This window comes from Gopherus flavomarginatus, chromosome 20, assembly GCF_025201925.1.
Source record: "Gopherus flavomarginatus isolate rGopFla2 chromosome 20, rGopFla2.mat.asm, whole genome shotgun sequence".
Classification (NCBI taxonomy): domain Eukaryota; kingdom Metazoa; phylum Chordata; order Testudines; family Testudinidae; genus Gopherus; species Gopherus flavomarginatus.
In genome coordinates this window covers 3,114,267-3,127,264 of record NC_066636.1, presented here as the reverse complement: position 1 = coordinate 3,127,264, position 12,998 = coordinate 3,114,267, and the positions used below count along the sequence as shown (strand labels likewise).

The 12,998-nt window shown below is 45.7% G+C and overlaps 1 long non-coding RNA gene across 2 annotated transcripts; it reads left to right on the top strand.

Moving 5' to 3' along the window:
• The first annotated feature begins 496 nt into the window (after nucleotides 1–496).
• LOC127038007 (uncharacterized) lies at nucleotides 497–12,791 on the top strand. Of its 2 annotated transcripts, XR_007770543.1 has the most exons (6): nucleotides 497–674; nucleotides 3,602–3,667; nucleotides 5,076–5,108; nucleotides 8,786–8,818; nucleotides 9,723–9,755; nucleotides 12,496–12,791. It is a non-coding gene; the product is annotated as an uncharacterized LOC127038007 (long non-coding RNA). The 2 variants fall into 2 exon arrangements; XR_007770542.1 differs by lacking the exon at nucleotides 497–674 and having other exon boundaries at nucleotides 3,562–3,667.
• Nucleotides 12,792–12,998: the final 207 nt, after the last annotated feature.

Here is a 12,998-nt window from a genome sequence, read left to right as displayed (position 1 = left end):
ACATAGCAAGATCATTGGCCTCCAGAGAGGGGCTCAGAGGTCAGGTTAGCTGAGAGAGTCCAGCTCTCCCATCAGCCTAGCGCTGTGAACACTAGTGTTTATGCTGCCGAAACGTAAGCCACTCACACGGGTATTTTGTTCACAGCCCTGAGAGACATAAGTTTTGCCGACATAAATGGTAATAAAGATATGACCTTAATGACCAAAAGTCTTTAAATCTCGATGGGATATCTTTAGGAAAGTTATGCTCAAAGTAGAACAGAAGTTTTGGGCTAGACGCAGGAATCATTGGGTTAGATTCTCTGCCCTGTGTCATTCAGGAGGTCAGGGTAGAAAAAAATTCACATTGAGCCCTGCTGGTGGTGCTCTCCAAAGACACTTGACTCTGAGTGTGTGAACAGTGATTCTGGTGCATTTAGCTGCGACCGATCCGATGAAGTGAAGGAAGCAAAGAGAAGAAAGAAAGGCACAGAGAGGGGAAGCGACTCATCTAAAGTCACTGGGAAAGTCAGCAGCAGAGCCCAGAACAGATCCCCAAGCTCTTGTCTCCCAGCCCAGCTCCCTTTTTATCAGCCCACACTGGCTCCCATTTCCCAACCAGCAGCCGTTTGAGTCCAGTTCCTTTCAGGACATCATTTTCATTTTACTGCTTCCAGAGAAAGAGCAGCTGCAAGGTATTAATGTTTTAGTAATAGGGTTTTTTTTTCTTCTAGGCTGATTTAAGCCATGTAGGTGATTTGTCTGTGAGTATTCAGAATTTACTCTCCTTTGGGGCTTTTACATTAGTTTGGGACCTTTAAATCAGATTAAACATAGGAAGGCCATTGGCCCCTAGAGGTGGGCTCAGAGGTTAGGCTAGCTGAGAGAGCCCGGGGAGTCCAAAGACAAGCAGCGCAATCTATTTAATTGACCACAGAGACAGTTAAGAGTTGACTCGATCCTGGTATACACATAACTGCAGGGGGCAGAGACTTCTGATGGGAGATGGCTCTTTAATGAAAAAAGAAAGACAAGATCCAGTAAACTAAAACTGAATCCAGTCCAACTGAATCAAGAAAGAAGATGCTAATTTTTAACAGTATTCATTAATCATTGGCACGATTAACCTAGGATGTGGTGGAGTCTCTGGCTGTGTCTGCGCCAGAGAGCTTACAGTGGCACAGCTCTACCGATGCAGCTGTACCACTGTAACATCTTGTGTAGTCGCTCTATGCAGACGGGAGAGAGCTCTCCCATCGATGTAATTAAACCACCCCCAAAGAGAAGTGGGAGAAGCTTTCCCACCAACCTAGCGCTGTGCACTCTACCGCTTATGCTGGGAAAACTGATATCACGTGGGGGGGAGTGTTTTTTTCACACCCCTGGGCCATATCAATTTTGCCAAGAAAAATGGTAATGGAGATACGACCTTAATCACTGAAAGTCTTTAAATCTAGATGGGATATGTTCAGAAAAGTTATGCTCGAAATAGGACAGAAGTTATAGGCTAGATGCAGGAATCACTGGATGAGATTCTGTGTTGTGTGTCATTCGGGAGGTCAGTTTAGAAAAAAATTCATTGGTAAAAATTTCAACCAGCTCAAAATCTTATCCTGAGCAGTAAGGAAACTGCTGAACTCTGGAGGATAATCCCAGCACAGAGAAAGAAGGGCAGTGGGAACGTTGCCCATCACAGAGCTGTGTGGAGACATCTCTATACCACAGACTTCTGGAAAAGTCGTGTCGGTCTGACCGACATGGCTGTGCTCGCAAATGTCCCTAGTGGAGACACTTTCATAGCAGCATAACTGTGCATTTGCCATAGAGATCATTTCGCTCAGAGACAGCTAGAATGAGCTACACCGACAAAAGTGCAGTGGTACCCTGGGGTCGCTATACTGACATGGCACTGCTAGTGTAGCCGTGGTGTGGTTAAGCTATGGACAGTGAGAGGGACTTTTGATGGCATTGGAGAAAGAACAGCAGCAATTAACTCCCAGCAATTTCCTTGCAGGCTTCTAGGAGACTAGCTAGAGGCCTTCTCGGGATGAGTAATCACATTTGCTTTGTTGTCAGTCTGTTTTAGATTATCCCAGCACCTCTTAGCAAGCCCAAACCCTGCGAAAGTGTCAGTTGGAATAGCCTAGACAGATGTGCAAGGATTGGGACAAAAAACAGAGCAATGGGTTTCCAAATCCCAAAGGGGATAATCCAGATGTTTTATGCAGTTTCATTTCCCCTCTAATACTAGTAGCTGGTTTGTTTCATCTCTGTGGGCCTGTTCTTTAGAATCATCAGAAGAATCACTTGCCACTTTGCAGGGGCATGCACAGGAATTTAAATTTGACCCCTTTTTGGGGGTGGGGGGCACAGAAGCTCACTCTCCTCCCTCCCCCACCCGGCCCCAGGAGGATCTCGCTGCCCCCACTCCTCTCTCTGTCCACCCAACCCCAGCCCCAGCCCTGGCAGGAACCTGATATTCCCTTTCTCCACGGCATTCGGCTCCACAGGGCCGTGGGATAACAGTATCACTATGGACAATCACAAACACACTCTTAACTATACACTGGAGCACGTCCCCAACAGATGGATGTCAGCCTCTCTCCTCCGACGTCATGGAGTAGTGGCAGTTTACGCCAGAATAGAATTGGGCCACTTGAAAAAGAGTTTCCTAACATGGCAGACAATGAAGCATCCAAGTGGGCATCTATGAGATATTTCAGTACAGGCTGTCAGAGGGGTATATCCCAGAGAGGAGTGTCAGAGTTAATCCAGGTGTTCTTTGCAGTGTTAGGTCTCCCATTATCCCAACAGATGGTTTGTTGGGACTCTCTAGGCTCTGTTCTCTACAATGGTGATAAGAACCACTTCTCAGAGGAGTCAGACACACTGGTAGCTGCGATTCACTGGGACCCCTCTCATTCTGAACCTTTGGAGTGGAGATAACAGTATCACCAGGGACAATCATATAATGGTCTCAACCGCAGCAGGGAGCAGCTCCCCAGCAGATGTAAATCGGCTTCGCGCCACTGAAGTCATTAGAGAAATGACAGTTTACATTAGAATAGAATTTAGCCCATTTGAAAAAAGGGGGTTTCCTTACATAGAAACCAGTGCAGCAAGTGGGGATCTAGGAAATATTCTTATAGAAGGGAAGCCGGAAATCAACCAGGGAGCTGGGAAATTTCCCACCCCAGAAGCTGCCCAGCTCAGCCACTGACACAAAACCAGCATTATTTCTATGATATCGGAGAAAGAGCAGCACTAAATCACTCCTGCCTTTGTCTGCCTAGCGGTTTGGGGGCACGTTGAGCCCTGCTGGTGGTGCTCTGTCCATAGATACTCCACAGGCAGTTAACTCTGAGAGTCTGTAAAGTGATTCTGGTGCATTTAACAGTGACCGATCAGACGAAATGAAGAAAGGCAAAGAGAAGAAAGGAAGACACAGGCAGGGGAAGCAATTCACCTAAAGTCACTGGGAAGTTCAGCAGCAGAGCCCAGCCCAGCTCCCTTTTTAGCAGCCCACACTGGCTCCCGCTTCCCAACCAGCAGCCGTTTGAGTTCAGTTCCTTTCAGGACATCATTTTCATTTTACCGCTCCCAGAGAAAGAGCAGCAACGAGTAATTAATGTTTTAGTAACTTGCTTTTTTCCTGTAGGGTGATGGAGGACTTGGAGGGGACGTGTCTGTGAGTATTCAGAATTTACTCTCCTTTGGGGCTTTTACATTAGTTTGGGACCCTTAAATCAGATTAAGCATAGGAAGGCCGTTGGCCTCCAGAGGAGGGCTCAGAGGTTAGGCTAACTGAGAGAGCCCGGGGAGTCCAAAGACAAGCAGCGCAATCTATTTAATTGAGCACAGAGACAGTTAAGAGGTGACTCGATCCTGGTATACACATAACTGCAGGGGGAAGGGACTTCTGATGGGAGATGGCTCTTTAGACAAAGAAAGGAAGAAAAGATCCAATAATCTAAAACCGAAGCTAGGCAAACTGAATCAAGAAAGAAGGTGCTAATTTTAACAGTATTCATTAACCTTTGGAACAATTAACCCAGGATGTGGTGGAGTCTGTGACAATGTCTATGCCAGAGACCTTACAGCGACATGGCTGTACCGATAGAGCTCTGCCACTGTAAGATCTCTCGTGTAGCCGCTCTATGCAGACGGGAGAGAGCTCTCCCATCGATGTAATGAAACCACCCCCAACGAGCCACCGGAGAAGCTCTCCCACCAACATAGCGCAGTGCACACTGCTGTTTGTGCTGGGAAAACTTATGTCACAGAGGGGGGTGTTTTTTTCACACCCCGGGCCACATAAATTTGGTCAAGAAAAATGGTAATGGAGATAGGGCCTTAATCACCGAAAGTCTTTAAATCTCGATGGGATATGTTCAGAAAAGGCAGGATTGAAATAGAACAGAAGTTATGGGCTACATGCAGGAATCATTGGGTGATAGGGTGACCAGAAAGCAAGTGTGACAAATCGGAACAGTGGGCAGGGTGTAATAGGTGTCTATATAAGACAAAGCCACAAATATCACGACTGTCTCTCCAAAATCAGGATATCTGATCATCCTGTTGGCTGAGATTCTGTGCCCTCTGCTATGCAGGAGGTCAATCAAGAAAATAATCCCTTTGTAATAATTCTAACCAGCTGGAATTCTTATCCCGAGCAGTAGGGAAACTGTAAAACTCTGGAGATTAATCCCAGCACAGAGAAAGAAGGGCAGTGGGAACGTTGCCCATCACAGAGCTGTCTGGAGACATCTCTACACCACAGACTTCTGCTGGAAAAGCGGTGTCGGTTTGGGGACTGAAGATATTTGACATCAGACAGAAGTGGCTTTGCTGGCAAATGTTCCTAGTGGAGATACTTTCATAGCAGCACAACCAGGCACTTGCCATATAGATCATTTTGCTCAGAAACAGCTAGAATGAGCTACACCGACAAAAGTGCGGTAGTACGCTGGGATCGCCATACTGACACAGCGCTGCTAGTGTAGCCGTGGTGTGGTTAAGCTATGGACAGTGGGAGGGAATTTTGATGGCATTGGAGAAAGAACAGCAGCAGTTAACTCCCAGCAATTTTCTTGCAGGCTTCTGGGAGACTAGCTAGAGGTCTTCTCGGGGTGAGTAATCACATTTGCTTTATTGTCAGGCTATTTTATATTATCCCAGCACCTCTTAGCAAGCCCAAACCCTGCGGAAGTGTCAGTTGGAATTGCCTGGACAGATGTGCAAGGATTGGGATAAAAAACAGAGCAATGGGTTTCCAAATCCCAAAGGGGTTAATCCAGGAGTTAATCCAGATGTTTTATGCAGTTTCATTTCCCCTCTAATACTAGTTGCTGGTTTGCTCCATCTCTGTGGGCCTGTTCTTTAGAACCATCTGAAGAATCACTTGCCACTACGCTGGGGCATGTGCAGGAATTAAATTTGACCCTTTTTAGGGTGGGGCACAGAAGCTCACTCTCCTCCCTCCCCCAGCTGGCCCCAGGGGGATCTCGCTGTCCTCCTACCCCAACCCACCCAGCTCCAGCCCCAGCAGGAACTTGATATTCCCTGCCTCCACGGCCCCACTCCCAGAGAAGTTTTCTGTCCCCAGTGATTATCGGGGGGGGGGGGGGTGTGTGCCTCGACCCTGAGTGCCCCAGCATGTGCACACCCCTGCTAGTTGGAATCATAAATACTGTGAGCTGTGATTCGCTGGGAATCCTGTCATTCGGCTCCACAGGGCCATGTGATAATAGTATCACCATGGACAATCACAAACATACTCTTAACTATACACTGGAGCAGGTCCCCAGCATGTGGAAGTCAGTCAGCCTCTCTCCCTCGACGTCAATAGAATAGTGGCAGTTTACACTAGAATAGAATTGGGCCACTTGAAAAAGAGTTTCCAAACATGGCAGACAATGAAGCATGTGAGTGGAGGCATCTACGAGATATTTCAGTGGGAGGGAGGATAGAAAATTTGAAAAACAATCAACAGCTTTTTTCATTTGGAAAAATTTCAACCAGCTCGAATTCTTATCCTGAGGAGTCAGGAAACTGCCAAACTCTGGAAGTGAATCCCAGCAGGGAGAAAGAAGGGCAGTGGGAATGTTCCCCATGATAGAGCTGTCTGGAGACATCTCTACACCACAGACTTCCCATGGTACAGTGGTGTTGGTCTGGGGTAGGAAGATGTTTGGTCCCTGGCTGACATGGCAAAATCACCTCATGTAAGACACAGTTTCATTTCACTGCTCCCAGAGAAAGAGCAGCAACGAGTAATTAACGTTCTAGTAACTTTCTTTTTTCCTGTAGGTTAATGGAGGACTTGGAGGGGGCATGTCTGTGTGTATTCAGAATTTACTGTCCTTTGGAGCTTTTACATTAGCCTTAAATCAGATTAATCATAGGAAGCCCACTGGCCTCCAGAGGTGGGCTCAGATTTCAGGTTAGCTGAGGGAGCCCAGGGAATCCAAGCTCTCCCACCAACCTAGCGCTCTGCACACTGCTGTTTCAGCTGGCGAAACGTATGTCACTCACAGGGGTATATTTTTCACACCCCTGAGCGATATAAGTTTTGCCGACGTAAATGGCAGTGTAGATATGGCCTTAATCACTGAAAGTCTTTAAATGTCAATGGGATATATTCAGAAAAGTTATGCTTGAAATATAACAGAAATTATGGGCTAGATGCAGGAATCAGTGGGTGAGATTCTGTGCCCTGTGTATTCAGGATGTCAATCTAGAAAAAAAATTCCTTTGTAATAATTCGGACCAGGTCAAATTTGTATCCCGAGCAGCCTACACTTACTCTGTAGGTTAATCCCAGCACTGAGAAAGAAGGGCAGTGAGAACGTTGCCCATCACAGAGCTGTCTGGATGCATGTCTATACTACAGCCTTCTGCTGACATAGCGGTGTCGGTCTGGGAGCTGAAGATATTTGATCTCTGACAGACATGGCTGTGCTGGCTAATAGTATCGCCATGGACAATCACAAACACATTCTTAACCATACAATGGAGCAGATCCGCAGCATGTGGAAGTCAGCCTCTCTCCCCCGACGTCAACAGAGTAGTGGCAGCGTACACCAGAACAGAATTTGGGCCACTTGAAAAAGAGTTTCCAAACATGGCAGATAATGAAGTATCTGAGCGGGGGCATCTACGAGATATTTCAGTGGGAGAGAGGGTAGAAAATTTGAAAAACAATCTACAGCTTTTTTCATTTGGAGAAATTCCAACCAGCTCAAATTCTTATCCTGAGGAGTCAGGAAACTGCCAAACTCTGGAAGTTAATCCCAGCACCGAGAAAGAAGGACAGTGGGAATGTTCCCCATCACAGAGCTGTCTGGAGACAAGTCTACACGACAGACTTCCCCTGGCATAGCGGTGTTGGTCTAGGGTATGAAGATGTTTAGTCCCTGGCTGACATGCCTCTGCTGGCAAAGGCCCCTTCTGTAAGACACAGTTATACCAGCAACACTGTGCTTTTGCTTGCATAGATAATTTTGCTCAGGGGAGACTGCTATAAACTACAGTGATAAAAGTGCACCGGGCTAGCAATAGTGACAAGGTGCTCCTAGCGTAGCCATGATCTGGTTGAGCTATGGACAATGTGAGGGAATCTGTTACATGTTAATGGTACTGGAGAAAGCGCAGAATCAAGTAACTCCCAGCAATTTCAGCTGAATGGCTGGGAAACGTCCTACCCTAAGAGTAAAATTTCAGCCAATTCTAATTCTTATCCTGAGGAGTAATGAAACCACCAAACTTTGGAGGTGAAGCCCAGCACTGGGAAAGAATGGCAGTGGGAATGTTGACTATCTGAGGACTTGTCTACACTATAGACTTCTGCCAGCATAGCGGCGTCGGTTTGGGGTGTGAAGATGATTGATCTCTGAATGACACACCTGTGCTGGCAAAAGCTCCTACTGTAGATACAGTTATAGCAACAAAACTGTGCTTTTCCCTGTATGGATTATTTAACTCAGAATGCTCGAGTATAACCTACACCCATAAAAATGCACTGGTAAGCTGGGATAGCTACACTCACCCCATTCTCTTACTATAGACATGTTGTGTTTAAGCTATAGACCATGGGTTCTCAACCTGGGGGTCAGGACTCAAACTGCTCCTCTTTTTTTCCCTTCCCCTCTATTATCAGTGGAAAAGTAAAGGGGGGAACTTTTTAGGGTTTTTGAAAAACATTGACACCTGCTATTTTTTGGGAATGGGGGAGGAATTTCCCCAAAGAAACATCATTATACAAAAACCTCTACCTCTGACCTGCTGGCACAGCATTTTCAAACATTTCATGTGGAAAAACTTCAACCAGCTCTAATTCTTACTCTGAGCAGTAAGGAAAACCACCAAACTCTGGACTTTAATCCCAACACTGAGAAAGAAGGGCAGTGGGAATGCTGCTGATCACAGAGCTGTCTGGAGACATGTCTACACTACAAACATCCCTTGGCATAGCGCTGTGGGTCTAGGATCTGAAGATGTTTGGTCCCTGGCTGACACGGCTGTGCTGGCAAAAGCCCCTAGTGGAGACACAGTTATAGTAGCAAAAGTGCACTTTTCCCTGTATAGATTATTTAGCTCAGAATGCGCTAGTATAACCTACGCCCACAAAAGTGCACTGGTACGCTGGGATAGCTACACTGACAAGATGCTGCTGGTGTGGACATGGTGTGAACTCTGAATCAGTGGTCAGTTGGAATAGCCTAGATGGATGTGCAAGGATTGGGGCAAAAGACAAAGCAATGGGTGTCTAGAGCAGATCAAGTAACTTCTCGATTTTTCCATACAGGGTGTTTTGGACACAGTTGGAAAGACTGTTGATGTGAGTATTCATAATTGTCTTCCAATTTTTGCTGATGTTTTAACAAAAGGAATTAAAACCAAAAAATGGGGAAAGTTTTAGTTCTTGATACCGCATCTCTCTTCACTGCGCGTCCTCCTCTGCCCGGTGCGTCCTCCTCTGCCCAGTTTTAACCTCCCCTTTTCAGTGAGAAAGTAAAGGAGGAAATTTTCAGTTTTTCATTAAAATAACACTTTCAAAACATTATGGAAACATTCTGATGAACAGAATTATTTTTGTCTGGAAAATGTCCTAAAACACGCATTTTTCAAACAGGAAAGGGGGTTGGAATCTTAAATGAAGAAATTGCAAACCATTTTCTTTTCTGATTTTGTCCAAAAAGGAGGGGGGGGGCTTGAAAAACTATTGACAATTTCTTTTAAAAAATTCATGTGGATAAACTGCAACCAGCTTTAATTCTTATCCCGAGCAGTAAGGAGACCCCCAAACTCTGGAAGTGAATCCCAGCACTGAGAAAGAAGGGCAGTGGGAAGGCTGCCCCCCACAGAGCTGTCTGGAGACATGTCTACACTACAGACTTCCCCTGGCAAAGCTGTGCTGGTCTTGGGTGTGAAGATGTTTGGTCCCTGGCTGACACGGCTGTGCTGGCAAAAGCCCCTAGTGGAGACACAGTTATAGTAGCAAAAGTGCCCTTTCCCTGTATAGATTATTTAGCTCAGAATGCGCTAGTATAACCTACACCCACAAAAGTGCACTGGTACGCTGGGATAGCTACACTGACAAGATGCTGCTGGTGTGGACATGGTGTGAACTCTGAATCAGTGGTCAGTTGGAATAGCCTAGATGGATGTGCAAGGATTGGGGCAAAAGACAAAGCAATGGGTGTCTAGAGCAGATCAAGTAACTTCTCGATTTTTCCATACAGGGTGTTTCGGACACAGTTGGAAAGACTGTTGATGTGAGTATTCATAATTGTCTTCCAATTTTTGCTGATGTTTTAACAAAAGGAATTAAAACCAAAAAATGGGGAAAGTTTTAGTTCTTGATACCGCATCTCTCTTCACCGTGCGTCCTCCTCTGCCCGGTGCATCCTCCTCTGCCCGGTTTTAACCTCCCCTTTTCAGTGAGAAAGTAAAGGAGGAAATTTTCAGTTTTTCATTAAAATAACACTTTCAAAACATTATGGAAACATTTGGATGAACACAATTATTTTTGTCTGGAAAATGTCCTAAAACATGCATTTTTCAAACAGGAAAGGGAATCTTAAATGAGGAAATTGCAAACCATTTTCTTTTCTGATTTTGTCCAAAAAGGGGAGGGGGGGGGATTGAAAAACTATTGACAATTTCTTTTAAAAAATTCATGTGGATAAACTGCAACCAGCTTTAATTCTTATCCCGAGCAGTAAGGAGACCCCCAAACTCTGGAAGTGAATCCCAGCACTGAGAAAGAAGGGCAGTGGGAAGGCTGCCCCCCACAGAGCTGTCTGGAGACATGTCTACACTACAGACTTCCCCTGGCAAAGCTGTGCTGGTCTTGGGTGTGAAGATGTTTGGTCCCTGGCTGACACGGCTGTGCTGGCAAAAGCCCCTAGTGGAGACACAGTTATAGTAGCAAAAGTGCCCTTTCCCTGTATAGATTATTTAGCTCAGAATGCGCTAGTATAACCTACGCCCACAAAAGTGCACTGGTACGCTGGGATAGCTACACTGACAAGATGCTGCTGGTGTGGACATGGTGTGAACTCTGAATCAGTGGTCAGTTGGAATAGCCTAGATGGATGTGCAAGGATTGGGGCAAAAGACAAAGCAATGGGTGTCTAGAGCAGATCAAGTAACTTCTCGATTTTTCCATACAGGGTGTTTTGGACACAGTTGAAAAGACTGTTGGTGTGAGTATTCATAATTGTCTTCCAATTTTTGCTGATGTTTTAACAAAAGGAATTAAAACCAAAAAATGGGGAAAGTTTTAGTTCTTGATACCGCATCTCTCTTCACCGCGCGTCCTCCTCTGCCCGGTGCGTCCTCCTCTGCCCGGTTTTAACCTCCCCTTTTCAGTGAGAAAGTAAAGGAGGAAATTTTCAGTTTTTCATTAAAATAACACTTTCAAAACATTATGGAAACATTTTGATGAACACAATTATTTTTGTCTGGAAAATGTCCTAAAACATGCATTTTTCAAACAGGAAAGGGAATCTTAAATGAGGAAATTGCAAACCATTTTCTTTTCTGATTTTGTCCAAAAAGGGGAGGGGGGGGATTGAAAAACTATTGACAATTTCTTTTAAAAAATTCATGTGGATAAACTGCAACCAGCTTTAATTCTTATCCCGAGCAGTAAGGAGACCCCCAAACTCTGGAAGTGAATCCCAGCACTGAGAAAGAAGGGCAGTGGGAAGGCTGCCACTCACAGAGCTGTCTGGAGACATGTCTACACTAAAGATTTCCCCAGCATAGTGGTGTCAGTCTGTGGAGAAGTTTGGTCCCTGGCTGACATGTCTGTGCTGGCAAAAGCCTCTAATGTAGACACAGTTATACCAGCAAAACTGTGTTCTTGCTTACATAACTTATGTGGCTCAGGGGGGACTAGAATAAGCTGCAGCAAGAAAAGTGAACTGGGATAGCTCTACTGGCAAGGTGCTCCAACTGTAACCATGGTGTGGTTCAGCTATGGACAATCTGAGTGAATTAGTTACATTTTGATGGTACTGGAGAAAGAGCAGGAACAAATAACTCTCAGCAATTTCCTTTCAGGCTTCTGGGAGCGTATCTGGAAGCCTCTCTGGGGTGAATATTCAAAGTTGCTTTGCTGTCCAGCTGTCTTATATTATTGCAGAACCTCTTGTCAAGCCCCAACGATGAGCACAGTGGTCAGCTGGAAAGGTCCAGACAGATATGAAAGGATTAAGGCAAAAGACAAAGGGGGGTATCAGAGTTAATCCAGGTGTTCTCTGCACTGTCAGTTCTCTCATTATCCAAGTAGCCGGTTTGTTGGGCCTCTCTAGGCTCTGTTCTTTACAACTGTGATAAGAACCGCTTCCCAGCGCAGTCAGACGTACTGGAAGCTGTGATTCACTCTGATTCTCTTGCTAACCTAAGTGAGAGTTCAGGAAAGACCCTCATCTCTTCTCAGGATGTGTCATAAGGTTAAAAAAAACAGCTTCCAGGTCTTCTTTTTCCTCTAGTTTTAAAAATAGCCCAGGCCTTTTTTTGGTTTTTCAACAGAAAACAAAATCATATTTTTTTTCCATTTGCAAAAAACACTGTTGTTAAATCTTTGAGCTGCTGACTTTCTAATGTGCTGGGGTGTGCTCAACCCACAACTGTGCCCCAGGCCCTGCCCCACTCCACATCTTCTCCTAAGACCCCACCCCCGCTCTGCCTCTTCCTGCCCTTGCTGTGGCCCATCTCTTGCTGCCCCATTCTGCCCCCTTCCCATTGCATGCCCCACCCGCACTCCTACACCCTCACCTCCAGCACCTTCTGCACACCCGTGCGGGTAGATCAGCGGGGTTCTGACTCCCTTTTCCAATCTATCAATAACACAGTTTGCAAAGGGCACAGATGTAAAATGCACCCAGCTGGCTGGGGATGGAAAGGGATGGAATTCCTTCAGGGTGTGGGGGAGGGTACTTGTCTTATTCTCAGTAGGTTACTGGGACCATAATTGCTGTTTGCCATCTCTCCCTGGCCCTGCAGGCCCTGGCTTGATGAATTAATAAGAGACATGCTGATGAAACCACATTTGCTGAACACGGCGATGATGCCTGCCATTACGCTTCCTGTGCTGCTGCCTCTCACCTCTCCTGACCAATCAAATGCCGCATGAGAATCATCAGTCGGATTGACTGGGACTCTAACTGATCACTGTGCTGTTCATTGATTGTGGTGTCTTTCGATGTAACAGAGGGCAAAGAGCTCTGTCCCTCTGTTGCCCTGGGGAATGCCAAGAGCTTTGCAAAAATAAAAATAAATGCAACTGCACAAAAAGCTTTGAGATTGTTTCTTTTTTAAATGTTTCTCTGTAAATTAATTTTACTTGCAGACTGCCACAGGATTTGCTTCATTCTAAGGGCATGTCTACACTGCAGCCCTAAGTTAGTAATTACTGTGGTGGCTGATGTCCACACTACCCTCCTTCTGTCGGTCATGCGTGTCCTCACCAGGAGCGCTTCCACAGACTAGAGAGGGGCAGTGTGGGA